At 42.3% G+C, this 13,862-nt stretch overlaps 1 long non-coding RNA gene across 1 annotated transcript; it reads left to right on the top strand.

Moving 5' to 3' along the window:
- Positions 1-665: 665 nt before the first annotated feature.
- 1700049E15Rik (RIKEN cDNA 1700049E15 gene) lies at positions 666-12,799 on the top strand. Its single transcript, NR_033636.1, has 4 exons — positions 666-923; positions 5,406-5,466; positions 11,513-11,709; positions 12,395-12,799. It is a non-coding gene; the product is annotated as an RIKEN cDNA 1700049E15 gene (long non-coding RNA).
- Positions 12,800-13,862: the final 1,063 nt, after the last annotated feature.

Raw genomic sequence — 13,862 nt, forward strand, 5'->3', positions numbered from 1 at the left:
CAGCATTTTTTTTTTTTCAGAAGCACTTGCCTCTCTTTCTCATTGAAGTAATTGCCAAGCCATAAAGGGCTCTCTGAAAGAACTGGCCCTGGCCAGTGTGGGCAGCATAGAGCTCCAAAGCCCAAAACGTTATGTTGTTTGCCGTGTTTTTTGCAGCCCAGACCTGGGACCAGGAGGCCAACAGGGATGGACTGCCTGTGGGCCACACAGGGGGAGATGTTTGCCCAGGGCCTGTTAAAAAGGAGTGCAGACAAATAGGGCGTGGGGGTGGGCTGTGCTCAGGGCGACTGGGGAAGATGTCTTCTCTACCCCAGTAGGCAAAAAGAGTTGCCCGAACTGGCGTCTTTGCAGTTTAGATGCCTGATTGCCCCTTGGCACTAACTTCTCTGCTGCTTTGCAGAGGTAGGTACAAGCTCTCGCCACCGCTGCCCAGTTCCCCTAGGCTCAGGGTGGGACAGTTTTCCTTGGTAGCAAAGTTGTTTTGCTGTGAAGCCATTTTGGCCCCAGGTGAGGAGTTTTCACTTGGATGTCAGTGGGGCCCTTCTGATGTTTATAAAACAGAGCAAATATACAGTTGGAACAGTTATTTTAGGTTAAAAAAAAAAAACCTGTCAATTTATTCACAGAGCTGGGCACTCCAAGCTCAACGTTTGAGACAAATCCTTAGGCTTCCCAGAGCGAGAAAACTCCCACCTGGCTTCACGGACGCCTCAAGCTGAGTTTTGATTCTGACATCTCTCTGCTTTCTGGAGTGCCCTGGAGAGTGGCCCAGCGAAAATAACCAAACGATGGACTAGAAGTTTCTGTTTCACACACAGGCACAGGGCGGAGGAGGCACTAGAGTTTTCTAAGCAGCCGAGACTCACTTGGGCTACAATCTCTCCATGATCCAGCACCTCTTCAGGAGTCCTTCAGCATGCCTGGTCTGTGTCTCGACCACATTTCGAGGATGCCTCCAGCTCTCTTTCTGTCTGCCCACGGGCATTCACACCACACCACAGCATCCAGGCAGACACTCCCAGAATTATCCTCCCTTAAGTGACACCTTCCATTCCCCTCTGAACGCCTAAAGTTATTCCCAGTCTAATCTGTTTTTCTGTACACTTCCTTCCAAGGTCATTCCATGTGTCCCTCACCGAAAGGTCTTACCATCTTACAACTTGGTAGATTTCAGCGCAGAGCCCAGATTCCCCAAAGGAAGATTTCACAGCGACTCCCTTGTTAGAATTCCAGGTTTGTCATGTGCACACACTGATTTCTGCTTTAGTCCTAAATTTAAATGTCTATCTTCAATAGGGAAAGAGACCAGCTTTCCATCCCTGTTTCTCAGCCCGTTTGTATATCATGAGGGTGATCACATTTTTCATTATCTTTTTCTTTTATATTAAATAATTTCATTTTCATAAGATCCGTCAGTACTGCAACAGGCAGCACCAAGTGGACTAGGTTGGGTATATGAAAGTAGGGGTACTTGGGAGGAATTGGGGAGTGAGTTGGTATGCATACAATAAACATAAGCATATGTGAAATTGTCAAGGAATAAATAAAATATTTAAAATTTTTTTCACTTTATCTTTGTCCTTAAATTACAGCACTCAATTCTTGCTCATGGTACAGTGTGACATCAGGTAATCAAGACGGGCAGTAGCTGTGTTTGTGTGTTACTCTGATTTCCTGTCCATCACCAGATTCCCCAGAGAGTCTCTTAACAGGGCTCTCTGCCGTTGATTGATTACTTAACTCATGTTTTATGCTACTGTCCCTGGTTAACCCCAAAATTCTGCAGCTGTTCAGGTTCCCTGTGTGAAATGGAACAGAGCTTGCTGTATCAGTGTATTTTCTCTCATTTGACATCGGTACCCTTACTCGATGACTTATAATTTGGAGCACAACTGTACTGGTTCATAGTTTGTTAACCTGACATAAGCTGGAGCCATCTGGGAAAAAAAGGAGAACCTCTATCAGCTTGGCATGGAGGCACCACTTCCATCAGATTGGCATGGAGGCAAATCTATGGAGCATTTTTTAATCTATAATTGATGTTGGAAGGCCCAACCCATTTGTGGGTGGTGCCGCCCATGGGCAGGTGGTGCTGGGTAGTGTAAGAAAGCAGACTGAGCAAGCCAGTGTGAGCAGAGCTTCTCTGTAGCCTCTGCTTCAGTGCCTGCTTGGACTTCCTGCCTCTTCTGTCAATGATGGATTGTAATTTCTCATGTAAAATAACCCTTTTTGTTTCCTCCAGGTTAATTTTGGTTATCACAGCAACAGAAAGCACACTAGGACAATGATGTAAATAGTCAATGATGTATTGCTTAGGGAGAAAAGCTGTGTGTGTTGTAGCTTTTCATATTGAATAATTTTTACATGATGTTGTTGCATCTCTGAATGGGGACTAGACCAGATACAACTAGTTAGTAGTGTTCACTAGTTCACTCAGTCCTTTCAGCAGCCCCACAGCATACATGATAGTATTCCTAGTCTCTAAATAAGGAAACAGTCCAGATACTACCCTGGAGTCATGGCTGACATGTCCTGAAGTGGGAATCACATCTGGATCTGCCTACCTTCAGTCTTTGCTCTTCACTGCTCTCTCAGTGAGCCAAATTCCTGACTGACAGTCATTTACATCCTTAATCACTAAACAGAATCACGTACAGGTTCACATCCTTTGCCCAAGTTTCAGATAATTCTGAGGATAAATAGAAGGAAAACACAAATGTGTGTGTGTGTGTGTGTGTGTGTGTGTGTATGTGTGTGTGTGCGTGCGTGCGTGCGCATGTGTATATGTATAAATCTGTGTGTGTATATGTATAAATCTGTGTGTATGCCTATGTATGAATCTGTGTGTCTGCCTGTGTGTCTGTGTGTCTGTCTGTCTGTCTCTCTCTGTCTGTCTGTCTCTCTGTGTTTACATAGTTAAGCCCAATCTTGGCATGTCAATGATGACCGTGGGGATACCCCAGAGGAAAATGGATTATTTTATTCTCGCTGCATCAGTAAGGGTGAGCCAAATTTTGCTGCAGTCACAACCACTCCTCCATGTTTCAAATCCCAGGAGCACACTGCAACAAAGGTGTCTCTCTTGTTTGGGCTCCATATTTATAATGGGACCTTTAGAACCTCTGCCAGATGGATCTACAGACTTGGACCTCTCTGGGGAAAGTGAGAGAATGAGGAAAAGAACGACACAGGACATATGGACAAAAGTCATGATTGGGTCGGTTGGATCTCTGAGGAAGAAACTGCAACATCCAGTAACCTCAGCATTTATTATATAGATTTTGATATAGATTTGAGAGATGAGGTTGTTGTATACAACTGAACTGAAAAGGGAAACAGCTAAACAAGGAGGCAAAGGTTTCTAGTATACAGCTGGAATAAGGAGGCGGGTTTAGCTAATCTCAGCAGGAACATTTTCATTGGGGAATCAGCCTTCAGGCTGTAACTATCAGGGAGTAGGAAGGCTATGGTGGACATTTTCTGAGCACACTGTTAGCATCTGCACTCTGACCCCAAGGAACACTTTGCCATTTCTTTGAGCTTCGTCCTAGGAGATTCACCATTCTCTCATCATGGGATCCTTTCCATATACCATCCCTAGAAATCTCTGAAGTATGATGTAAGTTTCTCTGCCCTGATAACAACAAAATTTAGACCATATTTACTCAAGTGTATTCCAGGTATAATGAATATAAGGGCCTATCCAAACACTAGCTTAGGTTGCACGCACAGTAAGGCAAAACTGTGTCCTCTAGTCAACCTTTTATGGGAAATATCCTATTACTACCTCATGCCTACAAATAATTGGCTGTGTGTAGTTTTCACTCTGAAGCATTATGGAAAGAGATCACTCAGACCATGCCCCATCACTAAAGCCCACCTTTCCCTGGACAGAATAAAAAGGGACTCTAGGTTCTAGTCTGTATTCTTGAAAGTACATAATCCTGTGAGCACTATTATTCCTGACCAGTGTTCTTTACTCTGAACACTCTGTGTTCAAGTGAATAACTGGATTCTTTTGCACTTCAGTGTGAGCCCTTATTTTTAATTCTTTGGGTAACAGACCAAAAAACTTAGAGCACCTAGTCCAGACTAGCAGTTACAAAACTTTGCCCAGGAGCTTGCAAATTCTGGCTCACATTCCATAACAAGAAGATAAATCGCTAATGTCATTGACCATTTAAAAAATTGTGTCGTGCTATTAGACTAATATAGTTCACTTGGCTGCCTTGCAATGCATGCATAAATTTCCTTACTACTTAATTTAACAGGCACTCGATAATCTGAATGAAAGTCTGGGACTGAACAATCAGTAGTATTATGCATTTATGCCTAATCCATCTGCGTGGATGTGGTCATTTTGCCAGAAAAAAAATGTATGATCTAATTTAATCAAAAGCAATCTATGCCTTTATATGTTTTATTGTCCAAGTCTATACATGTAGAATATGTATCCAGGTGGGGAGGTATGGCTGCAGGGACAGCAAGTTAAGTGTGTTTAAATTTCTCTATAAGCATAAAGTATCCTTCCATAATACATATAGTATGTGGTGTGTGCATGTGTCTGTGTATGTGGGAGCGTGTGTTTTGATTAGCAGTCCCTGAGAAAGGCACAAAGGAACTCTCCAGGGAGAATAATTCTTGCTGTGATGATCTTTGGAATTGGTACCTGAGTGGAGACTGGAGCTGGTCGTTATGGAGACAGCATTCTGTGGGGTGCATTTACACTTATTATCATCTGTATGTCTCAGGGGCGCCCCGTCATATAGAAGTTTTCCATTCTTTGTTACCACTGTATCCTGGCAGCACTTACAGCAGTGACCTGTTGATTCTGGATGGCTGAGTGCCACAGGCTGGCATCGGAGACTTCAGGGTGACTTAACTGGTAGACAGAATTGTTTCCAATGTCCACCTAAGGAGGCCCTCAGCAAAGCAAACATTGATTTTGGAGGGATAATTTTTTTTCTCTATTTGATTGCTGCCAGGAACCTCTAAATAGGATCCCTATTTTTTCCTGTTAATATTAACCCATTTAGAGACTGAGTGATTAAGTACAAACCAGCGAGATCTGTAGGATGTTCCAAGAGTCAGTGGCTCCCCAACAAAGCAGTTCCCAGGAAGGACTCAGAAAGTGCTCGACATGTGCTCCATCCTTGGAGTGAGCTCTCAGTGCCTGGGTGGCCTCTAGTTTACTGCTGGTTCACTGGGCTCCTTCTGCCTCAATGGGCCAGCTCCCAGGACTATAAATCATATAGATGTGAACTCCATCCTGAAGTAACTAGTTTGCTTTATTTATTTGGAAAATTTCGGTAACTGCTCTCTCAACGGCTGGGCTGTTGAACCCACCATCACTGAGGCAGACTCAGGAATGTTTAGTCTTAACACTGTGTGGTTTCTTTTAGCAGCTCCTGAACTACATTTGGAAGAGAGGCATGCTGGTACCCAAGTGTGTGGATCCACTTCCAGGTAAGAAGAGGCGTTTCAGAATGTCTTCGGTTCTGAGACAGAGTGGGTGGCAGTATGCAGTGGAACCTCTCCCTAAACAAACCAGACCCACAGAGCCATAAACAAGAACACACCTTGATGTTCTAGGGTGGAATCAGAGAAACGAGTCCAGTTTTAGATGGAATTTTAGCCGGGGTAATTTTTAATCTTTCTAATGTAGATGTGGTCAATCATGTAAATCTCTCTTCTGGAGCACACATATTCCATTTCCTCCTGGTGTCTTTAAAAGTGTATTTGAATAAAAGAGAACTAATACTTAAAAATGAATAAAATCATTCATCGGTAGCAATGATGTGAGTTTGTGCTTGGGGCTCCTAAGCCAAAATGTCAGAAAAGACCACATTCTTCTTTGTAATTTACCAAGCAGCCTTCTAGTGGAGAGCCAGGGCTGTGGGGGCAGGGGCTTCACTCCTTTAGGAAACGGACAGCAGCAGTGGAGCCCCTTCCTGCAGTTGGTAGACAAGGACACTTTTACAGCCTTTCTTTAAGGTGGGGGAAATTTTCACTCCGTTTTTTAAATGGCCTGGTTGGCGTAGTGCAAGCCGGAAAGTGTAGTTTGTTTTTAACTTCATGTGGATGCAGAGGGCTGCATTCTGTGTCTGAAGCTCTGGACTTTTCCATGTGCTAAATTACACGAGAAACAAAGCCAGGCCAGACCAAACCAAACACAAGGTTCAAGGACTTTGGTGGTTCACCATGCTGGAGAAAGTGGCTTTTCCAAAACCTTTGCAGACCATCCCGTTGTTAGCTTTCTGGTCAAGTGAAAGACTAGGAAGACAACCTCTCTGTTGATTCCTTTCTCCCTATACCCGCTCCTCAGCAAGTTTTAATATTGTCCATAGAGGATACTCTCCTTTCTCTCTCTCTCTCTCTCTCTCTCTCTCTCTCTCTCTCTCTCTCTCTCTCTCTCTCTCTCTGTGTGTGTGTGTGTGTGTGTGTGTGTGTGTGTGTGTGTGTGTTTATAGTGGGATCTCTTGTAAAGTGCACATTGCTGTCCAAAGGCCATCCTGGGGAGTCCACGAGCAGCAGGGTATAGCTGAGAAGTGCAATGCTGGGACAATGGGTTATTCATGATATTAATTGTTTGAATGAACAGGGTAGACAAGGGTTTAGAGGAAAGGTGACTCAGTAAAGGACTAAGAGAGCTGCCTAGGGCCAAAGCAGGAAGCTCATGCCAGAACCATGGCTTCCACTCCTGGTTAAGAGTGGTTTTGCTCTTAGTCTGATCCAGGAAGGGACACTTTGCATGCATCCAGAGTAGCTATGAATAAAGCCAACACAAAACTGTAATTTACTTATACTAGGGTACATATCTGTATATGTACATGTGTATGTATGTGTGTATGTATGTATGTAATGTGTGTATAAGTATATATTGTTTTGTGATTTGATTGCATTGTTCCCTGTTACATTAGTTCTTTATGGGATGTGGCAGAGAAAAGCCAAAATAATTGACACACATGGTGTTTCTGAGGGCAGCATGCTGCTGCTTAGGTGACTCTGAGAAGCTGTGTCTTCTGCATAGCCCTTTGGCTTTTTTGGTGTTTATTTAAGGTCCTGTTCCTTCATACATTCTCTCAAAATCAATGTTTCATCCCACTATCTTCCTGGGGAAAAGCTGGGGTTTGGCCTTTTACTATTCCTTCCTTCACGAATTTTCCCCCTTAGTTATAACATTCCTAAGTGCAGTAGTTCTGTGACATCCGAGTTGCTTTCTCTCTTCTGAGGTTCCCACATCTGTGATCGACTGTCTAATACATGTGTGAGCATCCCCCCACCAAGCATTATTGATTGAAGTGTTTCTTGTATTCCTCTCTCCTTCTCTCTTTCTCTCTCATTTTCTCTTGCTCTCTCTCACTCTATCTCTCTCACTCTCTCTCATGCACTCTCTCTCTTTTTCTTGCTCTCTCTCACTTGCTCCCTCTCATGCTTTCTTTTCCCCCACTTTCTCGCTGGTTCTCTCTCTCTCTCTCTCTCTCTCTCTCCATTTATATCGATGTGACACCCTCTTAGGCATTCTGATTGCTCCCCACAGTGTCTTCTCTTTGTGCTATGTTTCAAATGTCCACTGAAGTACACCAAAGTCAGAGATTCTCGCCCCAGCTCTTTGCGGACTGCTACTACATCCATTCTTCATCTCTTCTATGCTGCTCTTAGGTGCTAACATCTCACCTTAGTTCAGTCTTAGACTTTTCATCTTAGTTCTTGTGTTTCCCAGTGACTTTGCCCATCAGAGCCCTTTGAAAATCAGTCTTTAAAGCCCCAGGTCACGTTCCATCATGGTTGACATAGTCATGTCTTGTTCTTCTGTTGCTTTCTTTCTTTAAACCTTTATTTTGCCTTTTAATGTGGCTTGTAGGTTTGTGTGTGTGCACGCCCATGTGTGCATGTTTTAATAACTAGTACTAAGGGCTGGATGGCAACAGCAGCTGTAAATCACATTTTAGTGATGTGGTGGTCAGGTGGTAGAGAAGGGGACTCTCTGGGATCTTGTCTGCATCTCTTTTTAAGCTAGCATCTCTAGACTGTGAACTTCATGAGTACATCCTAGCCCCTCAAGTGTGCCTGGATGGCCAAGTTGAGCTGTGGTTAATGTTTCCTTTCTCTGGATCAGATATGTTTTGATAAAACTACAGCAGGGCACTCTGCTGTTGGAGACCTTCTGCTGCAGCCAACTTTGTTAAGAGATAGCATGTAAAGATTCTTCCTCTTGTAATGTGTAATCCTGTGTGTTACTGTATATGAGTGTGTAGATGCACTCATGTGAACATAATGTGGAAGGCAGAGGCCAACTTTGGCTGTTGCTCCTCAGGAACATCCATTTAAAAAACAAAACAAAACAAACAGCAACAACAAAAATAACCCCCCAAAACAGTCAGTGGTCTAGAGACTCACCAAGAAGCTAAACTGGGTGGTCACTGAGCCTCAGAGGCTGTCCCATAGTCACCTGAGTTCATTAGAAATGACGAGAGAGAGGGAGAGAGGGAGGGAGGAAGAGAGAGAGAGAGAGAGAGAGAGAGAGAGAGAGAGAGAGAGAGAGAGAGAGAATGAATATGCAGGTGCCAGAAAGGATGTGAGATACCAGGACAGGAGTTATAGACCTTCGGGAAGTGCCATGTGTGTGCTAGAGACTGACCCTGGATCCTCTGCAAGAGCAGTAAGCATTTTTACTGTCCGAGCACTCTCTAGTCCACTGCCTGGCTTCTTAATATGCACACCAAGGATTGAACTAAAATTTAGATGCTTGCATGGCAATCAATAATTTTATCAACTGAGCCACTTCCCCAGCCCAGAATTTGTTGCTCTTTAAAAGTTACACACTAACCACAATTTTATAGTCCTTGTATACAATTGCTTAACCTGAATAGGAAGTTCTTCTCAAATATAGAGAATATTACCATAACTTGCAACATACAATGGTTCAAATGTTTCTGTAACAGCAAACTGCTACTTATTTCCTGTTTTTTTTTTAATATCATTCTCCACAATGTCTGAGAAGAAAATATCTCTTTGAAAAAAATTATTAGCACAGTGTGCCAGGGGCAGTCAGAGGACAACTTTGTGAAGTCAGTTATTTCCTCCTGACTTTATATGGGTTCTGAGTTGAATTCAGGTCTTGGACTTTTATAGCCAGTGCTTAGTAGCCTGGGAATGGAGATGCCTTAGCTGCTGTTTTCTGACAACACAAAGGCAGGGTCATCATTTCAGCTTGAAATTTTAACTTGGATCTTCTCCAGGCTCCTAATATGAAGAGCTGTATCAGTTGTTCTGAGTACTACACAGTGAGGAGGAATATGGATGATGAGTTCCCCGTGACTGCTGGGAATTCCTCAAGATCATCTGATGGCATGGGGTAGAGTAAGCCTGTGACCTTGAGCCAGGCAGGCTCTTCAGCAGCACTGTGGAATACAAAGTATCTTATGAATGTATTTGGAACTGAAGCCTCCAAGGAGAAGGCAAAGCTAGGAGATGCTGGGCTCCTTTCCTCCTCTGAAAATCTGCCACAGGCTAGGATTTGTGCAAGCCAATGAACAGTTTTAGAGCAGGTGTTCCTCTTTCTTGGACCCTCCGAGTTTTCTAAGCTATTTCACTCTTTCACATAACTTTCCGGTTTAAGCATTGCACTTCTATGATGCTTTATGATCTATTTTAGGATTTTAATTTAGATAGCATGACTCTACAGGCTGATTTTATAATCATCTATAACATTACATCTGAAATACAATATAGCTTCCCAGTGTCTTTTAGTAACATTTGAATTTTCTTTTTAAAAAGTTCAAGATTTTATGTTAAATTTTGTATTGGTTATGGTGAGTTATGCCAGCTTCTGTAACAAATATTCCCAAAGTTTTCTTGCTCGAATCTCAGGACAGTGTGGGTTAGTTAGATGGGCTCTCTTCTGGTTCACTGAGTCATTCTGAGAACAAAAGCTCTGCCGTCACCCATGGAAGACTCTAGGTCTTGCAATTCAGTGGGTGTGATGGTTAGTGTTAGCTGTCAACCTAGAATCCGCCAGGAGAAGCCTTCAGGCACACCTGTCATTGGGTTAGTGTCGCCTCTAGGCACACCTGTGAGGGATCATCAGGGTTAGGTTAGCCTACCAGCAAACCTGTGGGGAAACAGCTAACTAGGTTAGCCAGCAGGCACATCTGCTAGGGAATATCTAGGTTAGGTTAGCTTGTGTGTTTGTCTGTAGGGCATTATGATGATTAGCCTAGCAAATGTGAATCCAAGAGTAAAATGATCCTGGTGAAGTCATAGAAATTATCTCTCTCATTACTTATATAAAATCAAAAAGAATCTGCCAAAATGCTTTTAAAGCCAGTGAGGGTTTAGTCATTGGAATTGGGGTTAGTTCAGCAATGATATCATCATCTTACACATTAGTAATGGCTAATAAAAATATGAGGCTAATATAGAAGATAAGTTTCTTCTTGATTTGTTTATATTGTCTCTAGGTTATGACAATTTTAGACTTTGTGATTTTAGTCTTTTCTTTTATTTCAAACTTAAATGTGAAAATATTTCACAATATTGAATTGAATGAAACTTTTGTTTGTTATAATAAAATTGTATCTGGGGGAAAAAAACCCCTTTGGGATGCTATTTGTGGGCCTCTGGATTCTTATCTAGATGGAACATCTATCCATAATGAGAGATTCACTTCTGACATCATTCCTGATAGCAGGGTGCTCCGAGTGGCTCTCAGCATTGTTTCCAAAAAGACAATTGTGTTATTGTGGAAGTAGGGTTGTATTGATTGCCTAGAGGTTTGTAACACTTTTCTTTTTATAGTCTTAAATATTTATGTGCTATGAAGACTTGGGCTGCTTAATTGAAAGCCTCCATCTGAATCCTTTCTCTATTTTCTTGCCCACAGCCTTTCTCTGTTGCCAAATTCTGTTGCAGAGAATTGCAGAGAATATTAACCTCACTAGAACTCCATATTGGTAGCAGAAATAGTAAACTCTGTAGTTTTCTCAGGAAAACCAAAGTTCCCGCCCTTCTGTCACCTTCAAGTATTTACTCTGCAAGGCATCTATATTTTCCTTCCTTGACTTATCATTATTATTGTTAATAATTTTAAGTCAGGATACAAACTAATATGTCATCTTTATGACATCTTTAAGTTTTATTTTTATGCCCGTGGGTATTTTGTCTGTATGTGCACTGCATGTGTGTAATACCCAAGGAGGCCAAAAGAGAGTTTCAGATCCTCTAGAACTGGAGTTGTGAGCCACCATGTGGTTGCTGGGGCCCACGCCTGAGTCTGTTGTGTTGATAGCTAGTGTTCAACTGCTGAACCATCTCCTTAACCATTTCCATAAACATGTGTCATTGTTCTTTGTTCTATGTGTCCCCCCACCCCCATGATGCTTTCCAGAGTAACTATATTTTTATAGTACATAGATGAATCCCTTTTCTCTAAGATGGAATGGAAATATCTTTATTATTTTGCTTTTTAATGGTAAATTCATTTTCCTAATTTTAATACTATTTCCAATAGTGGTGATGTCAAAACTATGTCTCTAGTACCAGCCTCCTGAGAAGTCCCACTCACATTGCCAAGTTCCTGCTGGCATTGCCATGTGAGTGAATGAAACCTCAGGAAACTTAGTGGAAGCACACTGCCGTCTTTAACCCAGAAGTCATGGATATCTGTGCTCCTAATCTTTACAAGAAGTGTCATCATTTGTCCATTTGGTAAGGAGATGGAGTGATCCTTCTCTTGTTTTTTTTTTCTACCTTTCTATTCATATTATTTATCCTAGTTTAGCAAAAAGCCTAATTGAGCTGGGTATGGGCACATGTCCAGAACCCCTATCATGGTAGATCCATGAGACTTCTCCCTAGTGGCTATTAGACTAGAATACCAGTGTAGACTTGTTTTGAGGAGTCACTCTTTTCCTAGTTTTTAACAGACAACATACAAGGTTGTTTGTTCCATCACCCTAAATACCCTACACTTCACTTTTTTCTCCCGCAACATCCCTGAATCTCACTGATCTTTTGCTGTCTTTAGTTTTGTCTGTTATAGAATGTCATATAGTTAGGGGGACATGGTCTACAATCTTCTCCATTGTGAAAGTAAGCCCCCTTTTATGACTGTGACCATGGGTTAATTCTGAACTATAAACTTTAGGAGATGAGGCCTCATGGGAGACTTTGGGTCATTAAAGGTATGAACTGAAAGAGACTGAGGGCCATCTCCCTCATATTTCTGTCTGTCAGTTCCTGGTGAGCAGGTCAGCTCTCACTATCCTATGATGTCCTGCCACAGGCTCAACAACAGGGCTAAGGAATTGCAAAACCTTGAAATCAGAGTCACTGCAAACCATTCCTTTTGGCTTTTGTAATTTGTTTGTTTGTTTTGTTTTGTTTTTTTCAGAGCGAGTCTTGATGTGCAGTCCAGGCTGATGTATAACTTGGTATATAGAACAGACCGGCCTCAATGTGATGGCAATCTTTCTGCCTTACCTCCTGAATGCTGGGGACAGTGTGAGCTCCACACCAGCCTGCTTCCCTCTGTTGTTTGCCTCTGGTGTGCGTCATCTTGACGAAGTCTGACTATCAGTGTATCTCCTTTATCAGTTTCCAAGGATCTTGTCATCAAGAATGGGGTGTTTTTCTGCTTATTCACATCCTCAGTCCAGGCCTTGACCTGAGCTTGGTATCTGTTTGAAACGTGGCAAACTCTGGCAAATTAAAACTTTGGTACCCTGTAAGCAAACACAGAGAGGGCATGTTCTCTTCCCCCTTTGGATTTTTCAATACACTCAATTTCATGAACCTCTATTTAAAGGAAATGTTTAAGACTTCAATTACAAATAGTAAGGACAGAAAGAGATAAAAATAAGAATTTAATATGCGGTTCTGTGAAGATTGTATCATGCCTTCTAGTACAGAACATATAGACTTTTAATGAAATACTTTAGTTTTCAGAAAACTAGATCCTAGGATTACTGTGTCAGGGAACAGACCCATCTCTTTCCTTTAAACAGCATTTTTATACACATCCTTTGGCAAGGATGCACATTTTCGTATGGACCTTAAACTCCAACCGTTTTTCCCATACATGTACAAGTATCTTTTATATTAAGAAACTACAAATGAAATGTGGCTTTTAATAGATTGACTATAGGTATGTGTGTGCCACTGGGCAGTAGACCCAGAGGGGTGTGCATGTTAGACAAGTGTGCTTCCACAGAGTTATATCCTCAGTGTTGTTTTAGAGAAAGGGTCTTGGTGAATTTGGTATTTATCCAGGCAGGCCTTCAGTCTAGATCCTCCTGCTTCCTCCTCCTTTGCCACCACAACAAGGTTGAATACCACCTGATAGGATGCACTCCACAGACTACTAAGGACCATTTCTCATGGGCACTGTGAGTGTGAATTTTCTCTTAATTGAGTGAGATTGCTCGGGGCACAAATATAATTTCCTAAATCTTTGTGTGAGACTCTGAAAAATCAATCACAGCAAAACAAAACCATACAGCAAAGCTCAAATACCTAGTGACCAAGTACAAGCCCTTCCTGCACATGTGCCCTGATCGTTCACTTGACACCAGCTCTGCTTCTCTGCTAGCCAGCTCCTGGAGAGCCCTGGCTGTGCTCAACCTCCGGAGCCCTGCTTTAACAAGACAGGACATGAAGAAATAGAAGAAACAGAGGCTCTAGGAAACAGGTTTAACTTCCCCAAGGAGGCAAGATCAATAGTTACTTGCAAACAGAAGTGGCCAGATCACAGAATAAGAAACTATCAAGTAGAGGAAGACACAAAATGCTTTCAGAGATTTCAGTAAGTTTTCACAATAGAGCTGGAGAGGAACTCTCAATAGAACATGAGCATGATGCCC

The sequence above is a fragment of the Mus musculus genome, chromosome 6, assembly GCF_000001635.26.
Source record: "Mus musculus strain C57BL/6J chromosome 6, GRCm38.p6 C57BL/6J".
NCBI lineage: Eukaryota > Metazoa > Chordata > Mammalia > Rodentia > Muridae > Mus > Mus musculus.